The sequence below is a fragment of the Suncus etruscus genome, chromosome 8 (assembly GCF_024139225.1).
Source record: "Suncus etruscus isolate mSunEtr1 chromosome 8, mSunEtr1.pri.cur, whole genome shotgun sequence".
NCBI classification, from domain to species: domain Eukaryota; kingdom Metazoa; phylum Chordata; class Mammalia; order Eulipotyphla; family Soricidae; genus Suncus; species Suncus etruscus.
Window position 1 is genome coordinate 68,145,668 of NC_064855.1, and position 22,355 is coordinate 68,168,022.

The following is a 22,355-nucleotide window of genomic DNA, read 5'->3' on the forward strand; positions in this document are numbered from 1 at the left end:
AAATCCAGTAAAGGTTTTGTTATGGATAAATGTAAACAGAAATATGATTGAAACCAATAATGTTGTTAAATTAGTAATGGTATCCTCTCATTTTTTTCTGTTGTTGCTTCTGATTAAATATGTAACCAGATCCTCATCTACACCTGCCTTTTTACATCTTAAGTACATTATGGGACTGTGGAAAAATCTCCACAAATTCTTTTGAGGAGATTGCAAATTATTTTTGGAAAGAATAGAACGTTTTATTATCTATAACCCAACCTAGTCACAAATTATTTGTTTTCCAAAATAATTCTATTGCATTTGAAAAGAATTATTGTGACTTCTCTCAGTTTTTTAGGCCTAGAAATGAAATTAACAGAACACATAACTATAGGTCAATATACCTGTCTTCAAGAAGCTTTGCTGTGTTCTGGTTAAAGTCATGATTGTTTGTTCATTATTCTCCACTTTCTTCAATTCCTCCACTTGTCATTATCTGCAGGAACAACAATTTATAAAGCCAGAAACCAAAGTACAATCGAATCGTTTTTATGATATCAAAAAGGAAGGAGACAGATCTGTTTTGGTGAGCCAATCTTAAGGAACAGGTGAGTAATATACTATTACCATTTATTTTGGGCTTTGTACAAGCAGGTAAATACCAAATTCAGTCTATTTTATGGGGTTGCAAACTATTTTTTTTGTTTGTTTTGTTTTAGGAAATATAAGTGGTTATGGAAAGGTAGAAGCTCTGAACTCACTGTTACTTTTTCTTGTAACATATTCAGACTAGCTAGTACTGCGTCCTCACATGGAATAGCTTTCTTACTTCCTAATGGCCTTCTGTCTAGGTTTTAGGGGCCTATGGTGTCATTTGTTGCCCCAACTACCCCATATTGCCATTCTGTTTTAGGACCTGTCAACTACCTACCCACCTCTCTACCTGTGCCACTACAAACTATTATTTCAGATGACATTCTTTTCCTCAGTGACATTCCAAACTTATTTTGTCCTCCTATTTTGACTGACAAAATTAGTGAAAAGTATTAGGATTAAACTAAATTATGATAATATTGCTATGACCTGTAGTAAAGTCTCCTAAATATTGGGCTGTGTTTTTCACTTTACTATTTTTCTTTATAAGGAGGGGCTTGGGACTCACAAAAAGTGGTGCTCAAGGCTTACTTGTGGCTCTGTGGCTAGGGATTATCATCCCTGGCTGGCATTGAGGAATGGTATGAAGAATCCAATACAAGTTGGCCAATGTGTAAGGCAAACACACTATCCAATGTACCATCTCTCCAGTTCCTGTATTCACCGTTTTAAATTCAAACACTTTTCAAATTTTTGTCTATTTGGATAAGCAATAATTTATTCATTCAGTTGTTAAATAGACAACTAAATGACTTGTTTTATCTTCACCTACTGAAAGAGAGAAAGAACTTTGAATTTTAAATCTTTTTTTGGTAAATTTTGGTTCTGAATCTGAAAGTCTCACATCAGCTAACCCCTTAAGTCAGGCTTGCTTTGGATCTACTAGCCATACCCAGGAGTCATCATGAGCCCACCTAGTGGGTAAAAACAATATGATGTTAAATGCCTGGAGGAAAACCATTTTCAGATAAGAAGGAGCAAGGTGGGAGCTAGAAATGAAATAGAAAACAAGGAAGAAAACCAGAAAAGTTGAATTATTTAACCTTCTACTTTACAGACCCTAAAATTCTATATAAATGAGGATTAGGAGAGGAATTAAGAAAGAAAATGGAAGATAGGGGTAAGAGTTCTGGGAATATAGTAAAAAATAGAGACTTTTTTAGTTTAAAAACCTTCAGGTGACTGAGTATGGTATGGCATGCTCTTTACACACCAGGGCACAGCACAGGTGAATTTTTTTCTGTGTGACTTCTAGGAATTTTGACAATCAGTCAGCATGTGGCCTCATTCTCAAATCAGGTCTCCTAGGGTGAGGTGGAGGCAGTCACTGAATGCTTCAACATTCCCCATTTTAAAGCTTTTGCTTTCCTCAGCCAGAAACCTCAGAGAGCGGGGAAGTGATCAGACATTTTTAGGTCTGCAGAGCTAATAGTGGGTCCCTGCTCCTTCCTCACAAGAGCTGGAGAAGGTGCAGGCACCAGGGAATCATGAAGATACCAGGAAAGACCACAAGAAATGAAAATACAGAGAAGCTAAAACAAAATTCAGCTTTTTATAAAACAAAGGCTTTTAGCACTAAAGATCCACTGGAGGAAGAGTATGTGGCTTAGGTGTCCCTAAGGGAACTTAAACCCCTAAGCTTGCAGCATGCACACTTATTCAAAATCACCTCACCCTGTCCTGGTAGGTACCAGTAGGCAGTTGGATTGAGCCTGTCCTCTAATGCTCTAACCAAATTTGTCTATAGCAAGGGAAAGCTGTGAAGAAGTCCTCTAATACCCAGAATAGCTTTGTACACAATTGGCATCCTGATGACAACTGTCAACCTGATATTAAGTGCAGTTTAAATAGTATTAAAATGCCAAACAGTCCTTTGCTTTTTAGTCATCCTATCATCAAGTGCCATCATCAACCACTGCACATTATTAAACCTGCAACTGTCAAATTGGATGGAATTATAATGTAATGTTTAAAATACAAATAATTTTGATATCATAAATACTTTATAGTCCTAAAAAGTCAGTAGTTTTCTAAAACTATGAAATTTTTAGAAGCTAAGTAATTTTCCAAACTTAATTTAATTGCTGCTTTTGAGGTCATGCCATGGACATATGTTCACTCTGCTCTGTGTTAAGTGTCATACTTGGAGGATAATTTGAGAAAGCCTTTCCTGAGATTATCTAAAATTTTGATGTTATTTGAAAAAAGTCAAGTGAAATAAATTTAAAGGTTGCATGTTTTTATAGGGTTATCTACATTTTTAATTAAAAATATCTTTGGCATTATTAGGTTATTGGAATGAAGTTGTTAAAACCTTATTACACTTGTGATTTATTTTAAACATTTAAGAAAAATTTCATAATGTGAAACCTTTTTATTAAGACCATGAACTCTTGAGTGCAATGCAAATGTGATTCTTTTGCTGGGTACAAGTATTTCGAATATAGCACATTTAGTCTTAGGTAGGAAAATGAGAATTCTTATACTTTATAAAGAATGGTATTGTAGAAAACTTAGCCTCTACAAGACTCCATTTTCTGATGTACAGACTGACAAGTGATTATTTAATTTGAAGAGACCCTGAGAAATTAAGTTACATATCTTTTTGGTATAGCTATATATTTATTTTTTATAATATGTTTATTTAAGCACCATGGTTACAAACATGTTTATAGTTGGGTTTCCTTCACCAGTGCAACCTTCCGATTATCAATGGCTCCCATCGATGGCTCCATACACTGCCTATCTCCAGACAGGCATTCTATTTCTCTCACTATGATTGTCATGATAGTTTTCAGTGTACTTAGCTCTCTTACTGCACTCACCAATATTTGTGGTAAGCTTCATATTATTGGCTGTTCTTTTCATCCCTCACCTCAATTGTCTCTGTGTATTATTGAAATACTTATTTTATTTTTCTTAACTTTCACAAGTGAGTGAGACTATTCTGTATCTATCTGTCTCCCTCTGACTCATTTCACTCAGCATAGTAGTTTCTATATCCATTCATGTATAGGAAAATTTCAAGACTTTATTTTTTCTGACAGCTGCATAGAATTCCATTGTATAGATGTAACACTGCTTCTTTTTATTATTTTTTTTTACCTTTATTGATTGATTGGTTCTTGGGCCACACCCAACGACACTCAGAGGTCACTCCTGGCTCTGCACTCAGAAATTGGTTTCACAGGCTAGAGGACCATATGGGATGCTGGGAATCAAACCAGGTCCCTCCTGGGTCGGCTACATGCAAGGCAAATGCCCTATCGCTGTGCTATCTCTCTGTTCCCTGTACCACAGTTTCTTTAGCCATTCATCTGTTGTTGGGTTTCTGGGTTGTTTCCAGATTTTGGCTATTGTAAAAAGTGCTGCTATGAAATTAGGAGTGCATATGATATTATTCTATTGTGTTTTTTGCTGTCCTCGGGTATATTCCTAGGAATGGTATTGCTGGATCATATTTGATCCACGAAATTTGCCTATAGATGGGTGGATATAGAGTCTATTATGTTGAGTGAAATAAGCTAAATGGAGAGAAATAAACACAAAGTAGTCTCACTAATCTCTAGGAATTAAGAAAAATAAAAGACAGTATATTAATAATACCCAGAGACAATAGAGATGAGGGTCAGAAGGACCAACCCATGATATGACTCTTACCACAAAGATTGGTGAGCGCAGTTAGAGAATTAACTACATTAACAACTACAATGACCATAATAAAGAGAAAAATAAAATGCCTGTCCTGAAGACAGGTAAGGGGGAGGAGGGAAATGGGGAATTGGGGAACAAGGTGGTGGGAAAGTTGCCCTGGTGAAAGCTGAAATTTTATTTTATGCATTTTATGATTGAAACCCAAATATGAACTTGTTTATAACCATGGTACTTAAATAAATTAGTATTAATTCTTGGGTTGTTTTGTTTTGTTTTTGTGCCATACCCGGTAATGCTCAGGGGTTACTCCTGGCTATGTGCTCAGAAATCGCTCCTGGCTTGGGGTACCATATGGGATGCTGGGGGATTGAACCACAGTCCGTTCTTGGTCAGCTTCATGCAAGGCAAACGCCCTACCACTGCACCACGCTCCAGCCCAATAAAGAGATTATTATTTTTTTAAAAAAGGTTTCCCATAAAAGATAATAAACATGAAATATTATTTTAGTCATATATATCTAAGTTCCATTTATTTTGTTCCAAATGGCATGATTTCATTTATTTTTTAAGGGTGGAGTTGTATTTATTGGTTATATATACTATAGCTTCTTTATCTAGTCATTTGTGGATGAGCATTATAATAAGCTGTATTCATCCAGGTTTTGAACTCAACTACTGTGAATAGTGACTGTTTTAAATATAATGGCACAGGGCTAGAAATAGTACAGTGGGCAGAGCACTTACCTGTGCATGGCTAAGTCAGGTTAAATTCCCTTTATCATATTTGGTTCCCTAAACACCACCAAGAGTAATCCCTTAGTACAGAGCCTGTATAAATTCTGAGCATTGCCAGGTATGCCCCCTACCCCTCAACTAATAAAGTAATAAAAATAAATAAAGGATCATTTGACCTTTCTTTTCATTTTCTTCTTTCCTTTCTTTCCCTTTCTCTTCTCCTTCCCTTTGCCCTTCCCTTCCTTTTCTCTCCTTTTTTTCCTCTCATTTTGGTGTTCTAACCTAGTGATGCTTAGCAGCTATTCCAATTTAGGAATTGCTCGTGGGATTGCTCAGGGGACCATGTGGTGCTGAAGATTGAACCCAGTCCTCCCATGTATAAAGCATGTGCTCATATCATTCCCTTCTCTCTTTTAATCCTTCTTTGCATCTTAAAAATAATTTTATACTGATCTATTTCTAGTTTATAATGCTATATATGTTTTGAGCATATATTACATTACATATATTACATATTATATTATACCTCATATATGTATATATTCAGTGCTCCCACTTCAGTGTACCTAATGTCACTCAGTTAATCAGAATTTTTCTTTTACAAAAATGTCAGTTTTGACTTTAAATAGAAGGTACAGTTTTTTAATTTTTTCTGAAAAAGAAATTTGCTTCCCTTCAAATATGTTCATATAATTATAAATCTAAGCTGCTATTTCAGGATAGAATTGTATATAATCTACACTCAAAGCAAAGTCTAAAATTTACATGTAGAAAGTCAATAATTGGCATACATTTTTGTTTACATATACTCTCTAGCCACCCTCTTGGCAAGAAAGACTTAGGTTTCTGAATATGCACATCCTTTGCAGAAAATGGAGCTTGTGTGGCAGGGTGGTGGTGCAAGAGATACGGCATTTGCCTTGCACGCACTGACCAAGGACGGACCGTGGTTCAATCTCTCAGCGTTCCAGATAATACCCCAAGCCAGGAGCAATTTCTGAGTGCATAGCCAGGAGTAACTCGTGAGCATCACTGGGTGTGGCCCCAAAACCAAAAAATAGAACAAAAGGAAAGAAAGAAAGATAGTGGAGCTTGTATACTGTCTCAACCTTACCTGGCAGCACCTGGGTGGGTATCTGACCTCCGTTTTCTTCTGAGATCTCCAGTGCTATCTCAAACAACGTAAAGTCTTCTTCCTTTGTAGAAGTGCTTTTGTGGAAATCTTACTGTAGACTTGGAAACCAGTTGGAAGATAGGATGAGTTGTTTAAGGACACAGTTCTGTAATACCTGAGCATCTGCTGTGAACTAATTTGAATTAAAGACAGTTTAAGAGTTTAAGACAGGGCCCGGAGCAATAGCACAGTGGTTTTCCTTGCAAGCAGCCGATCCAGGACCAAAGGTGGTTGGTTTGAATCCCTGTGTCCCATATGGTCCCCCATGCCTGCCAGGAGCTATTTCTGAGCAGACAGCCAGGAGAAACCCCTGAGCACCGCGGGGTGTGGCCCAAAAACCAAAAAAAAAAAAAAAAAAAAAGAGTTTAAGACAATTACACTGCCTTAGTTGCTGGATCACCAATACTTCAAAATGGAAAGCATTTCCTTTGAATTCACAAACCAAAGCAAACCACAATTGCAACTAGATCTTTCTGATCTGGTAATTATTTAGCAAATTCTCTTTCCGAGTTTTCTCTTTGATGTCTTATCAGTTACCTTTTTCAATAAAAGGTAACTTTTATCTTTACATACCATTAAAGATTTTTTTTGGGGAAAAGTATGCTTTTCTTTTGGGCATATCATGCCATTTATCTGGCAGTACAAATTAAGTTAATGTGCTCTTCTTTGTGCTCCCTAGCTGTTTGAAACCATTTCATTTCCCTGCTTTTGTTCTGGATTGTTTTCACTAAAGGAAACCAAAACTGATAGAGACTTAACTTGACAGAAATAGTTGAATGTATTAGGGGAATCTTTCCTCATGGATACGAAATTCAGACTTTGTTGAGAGCCTCAATTGGTCTGAAACCCTGAGGTGGAGTGCTTGGAGACTTTTACTATAATCATGTTTGAGGTAAAAGGATGGGCCAGCCCAGCCTCAGTCTCCTATGACTCAATACTTGGCTGAGACAGCTTAACAAACAATGAGCATGCATGCTTTGTTGAAACAATAATTTCCTTGTGGTCCAAAGGGGGATGCTGACAACTCATGGAAAGAAAAGCAGTTTCATGTGGTGTGTGGTATTTAAGTCAAAGATTCTTTGCAGAAGGCACTCCTAGGGAATTCCAATCTGAAGATGGAATTTGGCAAATCCATCTCAGGAATGTTATGAGAAAGGATCATTTATATTAATGTTTTGATTAGTCTAACTATTTTCTGGTTTCTATTTTACTATTTAATTTATTATGGAATATAAGAGTGGCAAGTGTGTGGCAGTAGGCCTATTTACAAACAATTTATATTTATAAACAATTTTACCATCAAAATCCTAATCTTGTTTGGAATCTCAGATATGGGAAGCAGCAGAATCCAGAGCATCTGAGAATAATATAGTGTTTTTAACATCTGCAGAGGCCAGAAAGCAGAGATCCTTGGAGATGATGAGCTGCAGATTTTCAGGAGAATGCAAAGGATATTGATTTGGAGTTATATCCCTTCCAGGTTTCCTTTTGCTATCAGAGTGACATGGGACTCTTGACCACCATCTAGAAGTTTTTTTTTTGTACCCAGGATGCCTTTTCATGTCTTTTCATGCCGCTTGCATCTTTGTGGTGGGACCTTATTCCTCACTGTATGCCAGGCACTTTAATATTATCTGACACATTAAAGCCTCTTTTAGCAAGGAACTGAATTTTCTAGGCTGATGTGAATTTTGAACTCTTGTTCTTTGTGTATCAGTCTTTAACAACTACATCCAGCTTTGCCATTATGAAGAAAACTTCACATGAAAATCCCACGCCCCCAACCACACACACCCTGAGCCTCATTAAAGGCTCAGGTATCTCTGTAACTCAGGTGAGGTGGTTGGATTTTTTTTAATGTTTTGTGTTTTTTTGAATAGACCTCCCAGCAGTGTTTAGGAGACATGAGTGTCACTCATGGTGCGTCTTGTCCAACTAAGTCAGAGGTCCAATACTAGGGTCCAAAGATTTAGTGCTGCTCATATCTCTTCATGTAAAGGCCACTCATACAGAATATGAAGGCCTTCAGGGCTGCACCAGATGATGAAGAGCTGGGCTTGCTAGAACTCAAGGTCAGGGCCTCACACATTTCAAAGCATGTACCAAATCCTGAGATCCCTTCCTCCCTATAGCTGTTTTTATGGGTAAAAGAAAAGAGAAAAATCTCAAGTGCTGATGTTCATCTGGAAGGATAACTGTGTTTCTCACAGGAGCAGCCTCCAACCTCTCCTAACCCCAAAGGAACATATACATTGCACAACAGAGTTTCTGAATTTCATGAGGTGAAGAGTCCCTAAAACTTCACTGGCAGATCTTCATCTGTAACCTTTGATCTTGCTTTATGAAAACCTGCAAACTCTTCTCTTTGTAGCAAAACAAGCATGGAAGCAGGCCCAGAAAGTGAAGACTCTCATAGCCAGACTCTTCCATAGCCAGGGAGAGAGTGGGGCACTCAGACCCTCCAGGTGCAGTGGTCCTCAAACTATGGCCTTCAGGCAACATATTATATTTGTTTCCATTTTGTTTCTCCACTTTGAAATAAGATATATACAGTGTGCATAGGAATTTGTTCATAGTTTTTGTTTTTATTATAGTCCCACAGTCTGAGGGACATGAACTGCTGTCCTGTTTTAAAAGTTGTGGACCACTGCTCCAGAGGATCCTGTCTTATCCCTCCTACCTGAACATGTCTTTCCTTCTCTCCAGACTGTCTTATTTAATATGTGTGAGGAAGAGGTTTGAAATTTGACCAAACTGGCTTTCAGAATAGACAGCATATGTCACTTCAGAGAGAGCTGGGAAGGTTGGCTCTAGAAGAATATTTCTATAGTTACTTTCAATATGGTCAGATGGGAAAACTTGGTCTTTCACACATTTGGATGTCCTTGGAAATAACTGTCCACCAAGATATAAATATGAGTAATTTGTTTTGCATGGAAGCACAAGCATTTAGGTAAATGATATCTGGAATTCCATTGAGATGGAAACATAAATTGCTATTGCCATCCAGCTTCATGCTCTTCTCTCAGATCTTTCTCTGTGGCCACAGGAGCAGGGTCACCTGTACAACTGCTTGAGATAGCTCTGTCACCTCAGGAGCCAAAGATTTGGAGGGTAGAGCAGAAAAAGCCTTAAAGGTATGAATGTTAATGTACAGTAGGAGCAAAGGCAGATAAACTTTGAAAGAAAATAAGGACTGGCAGGCTCTGCTTAATGCATTTGTTCTGTAGACTTCTTCAGAGCAAAGCAACTGTTTCTTTTATCAACGTGTTTGTTTTTTTTCTTCCTTTGAAGATAAGCAGAAATATAACCTTCTCCTCTGCCTAAGTTCTGTGCTCATTTTCACTGGCAGGTGCTCTCCATTATTGACTTCTCAGAACAGAGACATGCTAAATTCCTGTCTGGTAGGATGACACTTATCTGAGCAATCTTACTTGTTTTCCCTTTGTAGTTGAAACTTTTGGGAAGTGCATGTTTGCTATTGAGATTACTTAGACAGACAGTTCAGAGAAATTATGGCAATAGAAAGATTGGCTTCAGTAATTATTTTCACAATAAGTACTCTTTTATCAAGAGAACACAAGAGCACCTTTCCTTAGTTCAGTTCTGTTAACATTTATCAAGCATCTATTGTATGTTGAACCATATGTTGCAAACAAGTGACGATGCTTCTCATCAGAGAAAAGTAGCTAGCCGGATGCCTGCTGCTGTGTAACTAGAATAAGCAGCACTGTGTGTTACAGTTCTCAATTTGTTATAACTTAAAATAGTTATTGAATGCCTAATTTTGTCCAGCACTTTATATAAATCATCTTGTTAGAATTTAGTTAAGGAGTATGATATTAAGAAATGTACAATCAAAATATTCTAAGGCTCAGAGAGGATGAATAACATTCAATATTTATACAAAAGAATGATTCTGATTGCTTTTATCTTTTATCAATTGGACAGTAACTTAGGTAAAAATGTAGTTTTTAGTTTACACTGAAGTAAACACTTATTTATTTATTTTTATTTTTTATTAATAATATTTTTATTTAAGCACTCTCGTTACAAAAATTATTATAGTTAGGTTTCAATCATTGATAGTTTCAGTTCATATGCTGATCTTTTGGCCCTTATCTCTATTTTCTCTGGGTGTTATTACCATACTGTCTTTTATTTTTCTTAAATCCCACAGATGAACATGACTATTCTGTGTATGTCTCTTTCCCTATGACTCATTTCACTCAGCATGATAGTCTCCATGTCTATCCATGTATAGGCAGATTTCCTGGCTTCATTTTTTTTCTAACAGCTGTGTAGTATTCCATTGTATAGATGTACCACAGTTTGCTTAGCCACTTTTCTGTTGTTGGGCATCTGGGTTGTTTCCAGTTTCTGGTTATTATAAATAGTGCTTCCTTCAGGAACATATTTTTATTTATTTTTAGACTACACCAAGAAGTGCTCAAGGCTAACTGAGCACTTATGGTTTTGTACTCCTGGCAAACTAGGTAGGTAATATAGCATGCTGGAAACCAAACCTGGGTTGAATGCATACAATGCAAGCACCTTACCCAGTATCTCTTTGGCCCAAGGAATGTATTTTTTTGGGGGGGGGGGTCATACCCAGGAGCGCTCAGGGGTTATTCCTGGCTCCATGCACAGAAAATCGCCCCTGGCAGGCACAGGGGACCATATGGGATGCCGGGATTCGAACCACTGTCCTACTGCATAAAAGGCAAACGCCTTACCTCCATGCTATCTCTCCGGCCCCTGAATGTATTTTTTTTAATGGAGTCTCTTCATATGCCTCTTGTTAAAACCATCTATGAACTAGATAAACAAATGAAAGAAATCACCATAAACCTTAAAAGTTGGTGACCTAGTAATTCTTGAAACTTATCAAAAGATTAAAATATTTGAAAGAAAATCAACATATGATTTATCAGGCAATAAATAAATGCTAATTACTACAAAGTTGGAAGCAAAGCTTTCCCCCCCCCAAAATTGGAAATAGGAATAAAACAAAGCCTGTATTTTGTTTTGAAGGTTTAGAATAGGTGAAAACATAAACAATAGGTCTTTATTATGGTGATCACTGGATATTCAAAGGAGAAAGCTGGGAAACTTTCACTACTGTTGCTCTTGTTCTTGCTTTTTACTACAACCTTGGATTTAAAAGTCATTTTATATGATGAATAAATATGCACACATTTATGGTTTTAAACACATGTTACCAAAAAGTGCATACCTACATACACTGCATTTTAAAAAATATTCTATTGTATACCATAAACTCTATTATCTACTATTCCAGAAAATGCAGATTATGATACACTTGAATAGTTTATAACATTATATTCGTTTGCTTTTGTTATTTTTGTGTGATGCTTGGCAGTATTAAGGGCTTATCCCTGGCTCTGTACTCTGGGATCACTCCATGTGGGACGTGGTGGCAGATTATATGTACAACATGGATTTGAATTCAGATCAGCTGTGTGCAAAGCAAGCACTCAATTATGTCCTTTACTATCTCCTTGGTCCCCTCAGAGCATGATGCTTGAATAGTGATATATTACATAACTCTCCAGGTTTTCTTTTTACCTTTCATCCCAAGAAGCATCTATGCAATGAACCATAAAAACGGTCTTTAATTCACCTCTTTCCATACTCCTGTCATTATGACTTTCCTGACATTCTGACTTTCCATTCTCAGGACAATATAAATGCCTCCTTCCTTCCAGCCTTAAACAATTTGTGCTTTAAACCCCAGGAATACTGGATTTCATTTTACTTCACTTTCACAGGTGATGGAAGTGTTTCATTGTTTTTGGAGTTCACAGATTATAATTACAAAAGGTTCCCCACTAGTAAATTAAACCTCTTATGTTTGGTAAGTATTCCTGAATTCTTTTGACATACATTTTATAATAATAATATAAAAGGTAACTTACTACTCATCAGTAATAATTCCATTAAGATTTTTTAAATAATTTTATAGAGAAAGATTAAAACTTAAAAACCAACTGACATGAATGTTAATTAAGTAAATTATTTGAGGGTTATTATTTCAGTTATGAACATGATGTTTTTATAACTGAAATAAATTTTTTGAAAGTATCGATGTGTTAATAATTAATTTGTCTGATACTAACTTTGTTTATTTCAATTTTATTTCTTGTAAAGAAATACAATAAAAAATTGTGTACTTTTTGTTTTTAAGTAGTTTTTAAGTGCTTCTTATCGGAAGCACTAAGAACTTCAATTCAAACCTTTGTGTGTCTTTTTTTTTTTTTTTTTTTTTTTTTTGGTTTTTGGGCCACACCCGGTGACGCTCAGGGGTTACTCCTGGCTATGCGCTCAGAAGTCGCTCCTGGCTTGGGGGACCATATGGGATGCCGGGGGATCGAACCGCGGTCCGTCCTAGGCTAGCGCAGGTAAGGCAGGCACCTTACCTTTAGCGCCACCACCCGGCCCCCTTTGTGTGTCTTTTGTGAGAACAATGCAACATAATATGAAGAAAATTCTGTTTTATTTGAAATAATCTTTAGCAAAAAGGCTGCAGAGAAAATACTGACAGTCCTATGTAGCTGGAGAGATGATCATACAGTGCCTAAAGATGCTTGCCTTGCACATGGTGTACCCAGGTTTGATTCTCGGCATTGCATTTCATCACCTAGGAACACTGCCAGGAGTAATCCTTGAGCACTGTCATGTGTGGCCCCTCAAAAAAAATAAACAAATGAGAGCTTTTAATAAGCTTGTAATTGTTAAAATTGAATTAATAGTGGAAGTAACAAGGTAATAGAAGTAAAATAATAACAGTATATATGACTAGTGACTTATAAGTATTATATATAAATACTGATATAAACTGACTGTAAGAATTTCCTTCAGCATGTTACTTGTGCCAGAAACAGAATGAAATCCTTAGCCCCACCTATTCATTTCTTCACTGAACCATTCCTTCGCCCTGTTTATTTTATCCTCAGAAATATCTCCTACCCACCTGCCCTTGTTCCTTATGTCAAATGAACCACCTGTTTTGGGGGTTGAAAACTTGATATCCTCAGGACATGAAAATCTTAGAATTCTCCTCAGTTCTTTCTTCTGAGTGAATTCTCGAATAAATTCTTAAAAGCATAATTCAAACCATGGATTCCCCTCCTTACTGAGAATCATATTTTGAAAACAGTCACCAATTCTATAAAACTGCAGAACCTGGATCATCCCTATATTTTTTGCAACAACACATTGGTCTCCTTTCTATTTTCAAGCTCACAGTACCCCTCCTCCTTCAAGGCTTTCTTGTTACACTAAACAAGATTTTTCTCTTGGGCCGGTGTGGTATCACAGCTGTAGGGCATTTGCCTTGCATTTGGCTGACCCAGGATGGACCTGGGTTTGATCCCCGGCATTACATATGGCCCTGAGCCAGGAACAGTTTCTGAGGGCAGAGCTAGAATTAACCCCGAGCACCATTGGGTATGGCCTCAAAACATACAAAAGATTTTCTCAATATGCTGTGCCACCATTGCTTGTAGATTTGAAAATGTCTCTGCTCTGAAACTGGTGTTAAGGATGTGCCTTGACTGTAATTACAAAAGTATGCTTTAGATGTGTGACATTTGATCCCTAGAACCCACAAAAACAAAACAAAACAAAAACTAGTTTGAGGGGGCTGGAGAGACAGCATGGAGGTAAAATGTTTGCCTTGTATGCAGAAGGTCTGTGGTTCGAATCCCGTCATCCCATGTGGTCCCCTGAGCTTGCCAAGAGCAACTTCTGAGCATAGAGCCAGGAGTAACCCCTGAGTGCATCCGGGTGGGACCCAAAAAAACAAAAAAACCAAACTAGTCTGAGATTGCATTTACTTGGATGCATGCATCACAATTTAGGCACAGAAAATTTCAGAGGAAGAATATTTAGTAATGCAAGATTTTATTTGTGGAAAGTGTTTCTCACCTTTTCCTGACCATAGTCCCCATACAGCTTTGTTTTTTTTTCTCTCTCTCCTTTCCCATTCTACCTGTTGATCTATAGTATTGTACTATGATACTTCCCATTTATGTCATATATACTGATGCCCCAATCCAATATATATAGGTGCCTATAGAAAATCATCTAGCCAGATGAAACACCAGATGAGAAGTATAAAATTTAGAGCATAGTATTTTTCTAAGCCTTGCATAAGTAACTTTCTCTTAGTTTTACTTAAGTACAGTGTGAATTATAATATTTTCCCTACAGTTTGATATTTTTACATAAAGATTTCAAAGACAACTGAAATCATACATATTTATCTTTGTCTAACTTATTTCACTTTTCATAATAATCTTGAGACACATCATATTACCACAAGTGTCTTCTATGACAGACAGAATTATAACCCATACAAGTCTACATACCACATATGGCTCCTTTTTCAGTTTCTGTTGACACCTAGGCAGTTTGCTTGCCTTCACTATTGAAAATAATTGCCCAATAAAGGATTAAGAAAAAAATTAAGAAAATTTAGAGAAATGTATAGCTGAAATGTTTATATTAAAGTAATTGCTAAAAATTAATGATCATTTAATAAAATTAGAAAAAGCACTAAGTGAAAACAAAAGGAAGTAAAACTATGAATAAAAGAAAATACTAAAAATCAAGATCACTAAAACAAAACACAAAGCAGAGAATACCACTAAAAATACAAAGTAGTCTGAAAATTCTTTTAAAGTTGGTAAGATCAAACAAAAGATTATAATAGTTGAGCAATAGAAATAAAAATAAGATCATCATAGTTTTTAATATAGATGTTTTAAGTAAAATAGAATATATTTAATCTTTTATTCGGTGGGGGGGGGGCACACCTGGTGATGCTCAGGGCTTACTCCTGGCTATGTGCTCAGAAATTGCTCCTGGTGGTGCCGGTGTGGTGGCGAAAAGCAGATGCCTTCCCCACGCCAGCCTAGGATGGACCGCGGTTCCATCTCCTGGTGACCCATATTGTCTCCCCAAACCAGGAGCGATTTCTGTGCACATAACCAGGAGTAATCCTTGAGAGTTACCGGGTGTAGCCCAAAACCAAGCAAACCAAAAAGAAATCGCTCCTGGCTTGTGGGTCCATATGAGACATACGAGGAATCAAACCTTGGTCTGTCCTAGGCTAGCACCAGCAAGGCAGGTGCCTTACCACTCCACACCACCACTCCAGCCCCAGAATATATTTAATTTTAATTAAGTTTCCTGGAGATATATACAGGTTAATTAGTATATAAATAGTGAATATAGGAGAAAAGTTAGTTTAAACCCAGTACACAGTTGGCATATAGATATAGATAGATAGATAGATAGATAGATAGATAGATAGATAGATAGATAGATAGATAGATAGATAGATAGATATTGGTTTTTCAGTACCACCTAGAGACGCTCAGGGGTTATCCTGACTATGTGCTCAGAATTCACTCCTGGCTTGGGGGACCATATGGGACAATGGAGATTGAACCAAGGTCCGTCCTGGGTCAGCCGCATGTAAGGCAAAAGTCCTACCACTGCGCTATTGCTCCAACTCCTGGGCTTATAATTTTTAACACTCATTTTAAAAGGAGAAAATTCATTTATTACTTCATTGTATGTTGATGGACTGATTATATATTAAGAATCACATTAATGAGGGCAGAGAGAGACGTCAAAGACTGGCTAATGCTTTGCATACAAGAGACCCAGGTTTGAGTCCCACCATCAAATGGTTCCCTGAACATAATCTGGAAAGAACCTAGGAATAGTCCCTAAAGACAATTTGGTATAGCCCCCAAACAATTAATTTAAACAATCAGTCAATTAATTTAATTTAATTAATTGTAAATTAAAATTTTAATTTTAATTAATTAACTAATTAATTGGGGACACACTCGGAAGTTCTCAAGGTTAATCCTGGCTTGATACTTATGAGACCTTGATGTTCCAGAGATTTGAATAAGGGTCAGCTACATTGCAAAGCGAGGGCCTGTATTAACTCTCTGGATCCAAGTTGGAAATTTTTAAAAATTTCAACTTTCGTTCATGATAATAGTTATTGACATACTAGGAAAGAATTATCATTTTTTTCATCTGCATGGAGCATTTATTCAAAATCTGCAGTATAGTTTATGAGTCCTTATATTCTCATATACATCATATAAAAGTTTATGCAATTTAATATAATGTTAAGTATTATAAAAATTTTACAAGCTAAAATAAAAATTTGAATATATGAAAATATTTTAAATCTACATTTAAAACATGTGTCCTGTCAAGGATTATTCTTATCTCTTTCAGACCTTTGCTATACCTTTGGAAATTTAGTTAATTTTTTTTGCTCTACATTTTGTCAGAAAATAATTTTTGATGAAATGAAGGAAAGGTAGGTAGGCAGACTTATATATTTATTAATGTCTAAAAAGGTGAAAATAGGCTATATACTATTAAAGTAACATTAGGTAATTTTAAGAGAATAGCAATGACCACAATATGCAGAAATGGCAGTGAGGGGAAATTGGCAGGCCAATTGTAACTAGGGCTTGGAGGCTGTGCTCGCCTGGTCAAGGTTCCAAAGCTTGCCTTCTGCTTCCTTATATTTGTGAGAATTTTCCTTTGGCTAGTAATGGTAGCTAATTGGACCCTGCTCCTTTGGGTAGGATACTAAAGGGTTTCTAACGGTGCCCTAAGTAACACTGAAATTCCAGGGAAATGAGATAGTTAGTTGTTCTATGACTCCTTGATTCCAGGTAGTAATAAACCAGGAAATTTTATGTCTATAGCTCATCACCATGAAAAGATAGAGGAAACATTGATTTTCAGTGTCTTCTTTCACATGGCTCAATACTTTTGGATATTGTGTCTCACATCACTGGGTATTTTTATAATATGACTTAAAAACTTATTAATTTCAGTGAAATATTTTATATAGTTGTACTATTTCACAGAAACAATTTTTGGAACTACATAGCAAAACAAAGTAACTATTATAATCGTCATTATTATTACTTCCTTACATTTCTTGTATTTCCTCAGCCACATCATCCTGGGAATAAAAACAAATCACAATAACAATTTCAAAACAGCAATTCTTTGGCTCCCACTCTCTCAGATTCCTTCCAAATAGCTCTGGAGTCTCAAGCAAGAGTCTCGTGTGTATTGAGAGCCAGTTTTCCTGATTATGGCTAATTCCCAGCCACTGGATTATCCTTTGGCCCCTGAAAACCTTCCAGGTGCTCTGAATCCACGTGTGGTTTCTGTGATATCTGTAACTGAAAATTTTAGTGATTTCTACTCATCCCTGTCAACATCCAGATGTAACTGACCCTTACAATTTGGGAATCTTAGTGTGTCTTCTTCCATAAACTTAGCCATGCTGCTTCACAATGACTAATAATACTCTTACTATATAGTAAGAGTTTCTGAGGTTTCCTTTAAAATTTTGTTTGATTTTTGGTTTGCAGTAATTTCTCTATTTACAGTTTCTCTGTGTCTGCCAAACAAAGTAGTTGTCTTTATATTCAGAGTTGACCTTGGTCTTAGCATCACTTTTCTTATGTCATTTTTTCTTATTCTAGAAGACAATGACTTCCTTTGCTTTGCAAGTCTATTCTAGTAGGCTCCTTTTCCCACTTGTAGATTTATTTAAAGAGAAGCACCCCCTCAATGCTCCAGAAATATCAGATATATGTCACACCGAGGGTGCGGGGAGCCTCAGGCATGTGACAGCGCTGAGTTCAGCAATGTTCACCCAACAAGAGGTATGGCTTAGCACTTTTAACAGTTTGATTTTAAATTTAGTCCTAGAATATAGAAGACTGTGAGCTACCAGACTAATGGGATAGCTGTTTGAGGTAATGATGGGTTTTGAAGAAAAAGTTCTTACATAAATCTTGAGTTCCCTTGAATGGTGTGGCTTGAAATGGATATTTTTCTTAAAGAATATATTTTTTTAAAAAGAAGTTCATGAAGTTGAGAAACCATAATGGCTTCTTTGATCTTTTATCTAAAACATTTTACTTTCCAATATTCCAAAATGTTTTTATCTTCATATGGCTTGAAGTCTTACATTAATGAGGTTTATTTTTATTTATTTTATTTATTTTTAGAATCATGTACATATAAATCAGCAATACTTTTTTCCAAGTAAATACTATAAACTTTTCTGTGTGAGGGTACAAAATTCCTGAAATGCATAGCTAGACACCTGCTTCATTAATAAACATGAGAGCAAACAAATTTTATGCAAAATTATAGAAAGCAATTGGCTAGGGAGTAATTACAGAGGTTAATCTGTGTACTAATTGGATTGTATGGGATATATCACCAGACCAGATTCACCGGTCATTTCTTGTATAAGTAAATTGCATTATGACAATTAAAGTGTGATTTATTTTTCTACAATGTTTCTATATTAACTTAAAAATAATCATTTGTGCTTAATTAAACTCAACAAAAAAAGATAGCATCTAAATGGAAGTTTTATCTTTCAAAGCCAAATTTTTTCTCCTTTTTTGACTGTAGAACAGTACAGAACAGAGCATCATTTCTGAACTACAGAGCAAAGGATATTCTCTTAAGGCACATACCTTCTTTAAGCCCCCTATTTATTTATGCTGCAGGTCATTATTCTAGGGAATGTGACACCATAGTCATTTGAACAGTTACAAATTACAATGTGTACATGCAGATGATAAGTTTCTTGCATGGAGCAAAGAGCAGAGCTATATGAGGTGATATAAGAGGGAGAAGAAAGTCACTTGATACAATAAGATAAATAAATTCTAAAATTTTTTAACTAAGGGGTTCTTTTTGTGAAAGATGCCTACTTCTGCTAAATTAAGAGTTTCTAGCTGACACATGCCAAAAGTGCCTGCAGGGAGCATTAAATTGATGGTATAGGGAAATGCATCCACCTCCTCCTCTAAAACTGACCTTGCATTTCAAACACAGTGACCTTGCCACTTCCCTGGGACATGGTGATTCCAAGTGGTAGTGTCATTTTTCTGGAAAGTCATTTCAGATACATGCTATTTTATCTTTGTTGTGAAAGAATAGCTTCCACCATAAACTGTAAAGTGTCTCAAACCAGAGAATCTGGGTTTATAGAGGAAGAAGTGAACAAGTGAGGACAAGCACAGTCTCCTGGAATACTGGATGAAAATTAAAAGTGCCTCACATTGAGAAGTTGGTACTTTTCTACCCTCTCGCTAGGGGGAAATTCCTTTAGAGTTTAGAACTTTGAGTTTTTATCTTCTGATACTAGCTTTACTTAGTTGTGTAATGCTGTATGTTCCCTAGTGCTAGGTTCCAAGTCATTATCCATCTGTGTAATTTTTTAGAACTAAATGTAGCGCCAGTCACTGCATAGCTAGTGGTCCTTGCTGCCTTTGCTGTTGCTGATGTTAGTAGCAGCAGCTCTAAGTTATCTATTCACTAAAAGTTATAGATATACTGTGATCTTTCTAAAAATTGTGGGGAATTGTTTTATGCCTCATAGATGAAGAGAACTTTCAGGTCCTCAGGCAAGGTCTTAAAAGGAGTAGATGGATGTTCGCATAAAAAAAATAATCTATTGATCCCAAAGGTGTGTGTGTGTGTGTGTGTGTGTGTGTGTTTATGTTTGTCTATCTGTCTGTCTTTCTCTTTGTCTTTCTATGTGGCATTAGGCTAAGTCCCACTGATACTGTATATGCAGTAAGGGGTGTGGGGAAGATGGGCAAATACAGATTATACTTTGTAATGGAGGCTGCCCCACAAATTGTAGGCAGTTTAGGAGCATTCCTAGTTGCCTGTGAGAAATACACTGCTTGCGTACAAAGTAGAAGAGACCACACAACTGGAATAAAATTTAATACTTTAATCCATCTGCCAACAAGACCCCCAAACTGGCCAGCCAGGGCCATCCCCCCCAAGGAGATGAGCCCCACCCAAGGTCATGAGGAAGATTATATAGGAAAAGGATATGGGGAGGTTTCAGCTTTCTGATGATCTTTTAAAATCCTGGTATGGCTAGGTAGCTTGTGGTGGGGTCTATGGAAATAGGCTGTGAAGACCTAGCATGTGGCTTACACCATGTGGTTCTTACAAAATGATGTCTCCCTGCTCAGAACCCAAGAAGCCTGCCATGTGGTCTTTACAAAATGGCTTCCCTCCTAACATGTTAGAATTCCAGTTCCAAGATACACCACCACCTGTGTTGTGACCATTATGCATCCCATTGGAAGGATATTTAAAATCATCCTGTACTACTGAGCCAACAGGGAGAGCCTGATGATTTGATGTTCTGTGTAACCAGGGTTATAGCCTACAGTGTTGGGGACTATGTGGTGATACAAATGATCTCAGGTATGCTAGACATGTTTTATACCACTTGAAGTGTCCCTATGGCTCCAAGGGGGGTGTTAGTTGACATATGACTACTGCATCAGAAGTACCAGTTCAGTTCCTACCTCACATTTAGCATTCTCTAAAAGAGCTGCAAGATAAATTCACTTATCTTCTCTATGGCCTTGTCTAGGAGGAATTAAGGGGTAAGATAGAAAAGTTTTTTTTCAGGTTTTTTCTCAATGTTTTTCCTTACTTATGGAAGAGAAAATAAAAACATTATCCCTAGAAAATAAGGAAAATATGTGTTCTATTCAAAAAGTTGCTGTCTTATTTTGAGAGAGGACAGGATTATAAACATTCAGGAGTTGGGCTATGGATGAAATTCAATAGGAAGTGACAGTAGTGAAAAGTTTCTTTCTTGGTACAGCAGCTAAGGCCTAAAGGAAATTGAGAGGACCTGCACAAGTGATCAAGTTTCCATCCTTAGGTCTCTAGAATTTTGTTTGGTGACCCTAAGTTTGTTTATGATTGACATGAAATGCAAAAGACATGTCTGATGAGTAAGGTATGGTTTTTACAGAGAAAAATTCCACTTTAGATTTTGAGAAATAATAAACGGGAGACTCACTTTACACTGAGTATAAGTTTACTGGCATTCATGTTCAAGGCTTTTAAAACCTTATGTGGTTGCACTATTTTCTATCTCATCTAGCATTCTGGTATGGCCACAGTAACTTGGGCTTCTTAAAATGGGTTCTCAGGTGTTTCAGTAACAATGAACATTTTTTTTTTTTTTTTGGTTTTTGGGCCACACCCGGTAACGCTCAGGGGTTACTCCTGGCTATGCGCTCAGAAGTCGCTCCTGGCTTGGGGGACCATATGGGACGCCAGGGGATCGAACCGCGGTCCGTCCAAGGCTAGCGCAGGCAAGGCAGGCACCTTACCTCTTTGCGCCACTGCCCGGCCCCAACAATGAACATTTTAAAGTGCTGCAGAAAACCTTTTGGGGAGTATATGTAGTTTAAAGTTACTTAGGTAAGGCCCCCCTGCCCCCCCAGAGACCACTAGGGTTTAACCATGCTAACTATACCTATTTAATTGTTTGAAATATGTGCCTGGTAGGCTGGAAGTTTGTGGAATTTTGCATTCAATGTTTGGTAATTTTGTAGAAATCTGAAATGTCTTAAAATTGATTAATTAGGTAATCCTATTATATGAAAATCCAACAACAATAACTTGAACCTTGAGCATATCTATATATCTATATATCTTGAGCATATCTATAAATATGTTTTTTTTAACAAAGGTGACTTACAAATAACACTTAATTTATTAAGAGCTATGTATTGACAAGTGACCTGAAAAAAAGGCTGTGAGAATGGAAAGTGACAGAGTAAAAAGCTAAGGTGTTCAACCTATCAATCTGAAAGAACTGTCCCAGAAATTTGATGTTGCCTCAAGGAGGCTATCACTTGAACTAACAGAATAATGTTGTACTTCAAATTCTTTCATCATGTTTCTATATAAATCCCAGAAAAAATACACAAAATTACTATCAAGATATAAAGTTAAACAATAGAATGACTAAAAATGAATATAGAGTCAAGAAAAGCTTTACCTTTCAGTCTTTTCCTTAACATATCTAATTCTGGGGGACAGATTTTAATACTGTTCTACCTTCAAAATTAGGACTTTATTGACTGGCTGAAAATGTTTTTTTCTATTTTTTAGAATTTTCAAGTATCCCTTCTTTTTAAGAGCTGTTTTTTATCTTGGGTTTAAATATTTAAGGCACATGGCCGATGACATACTTCTCATAAAATATCTGATATATAAG

General features: G+C 36.7%; 1 protein-coding gene across 1 annotated transcript in view; it reads left to right on the forward strand.

Annotated features, from left to right (window-relative positions):
• Positions 1-534: 534 nt before the first annotated feature.
• The window catches only part of ENOX1 (ecto-NOX disulfide-thiol exchanger 1), a 440,285-nt gene continuing 418,464 nt past the window's right edge, over positions 535-22,355 (forward strand). Inside the window, exon 1 of the mRNA XM_049778780.1 lies at positions 535-590. The gene's annotated coding sequence lies outside the window, so the exon portion shown is untranslated. The remainder of the gene's footprint in view (positions 591-22,355) is intronic.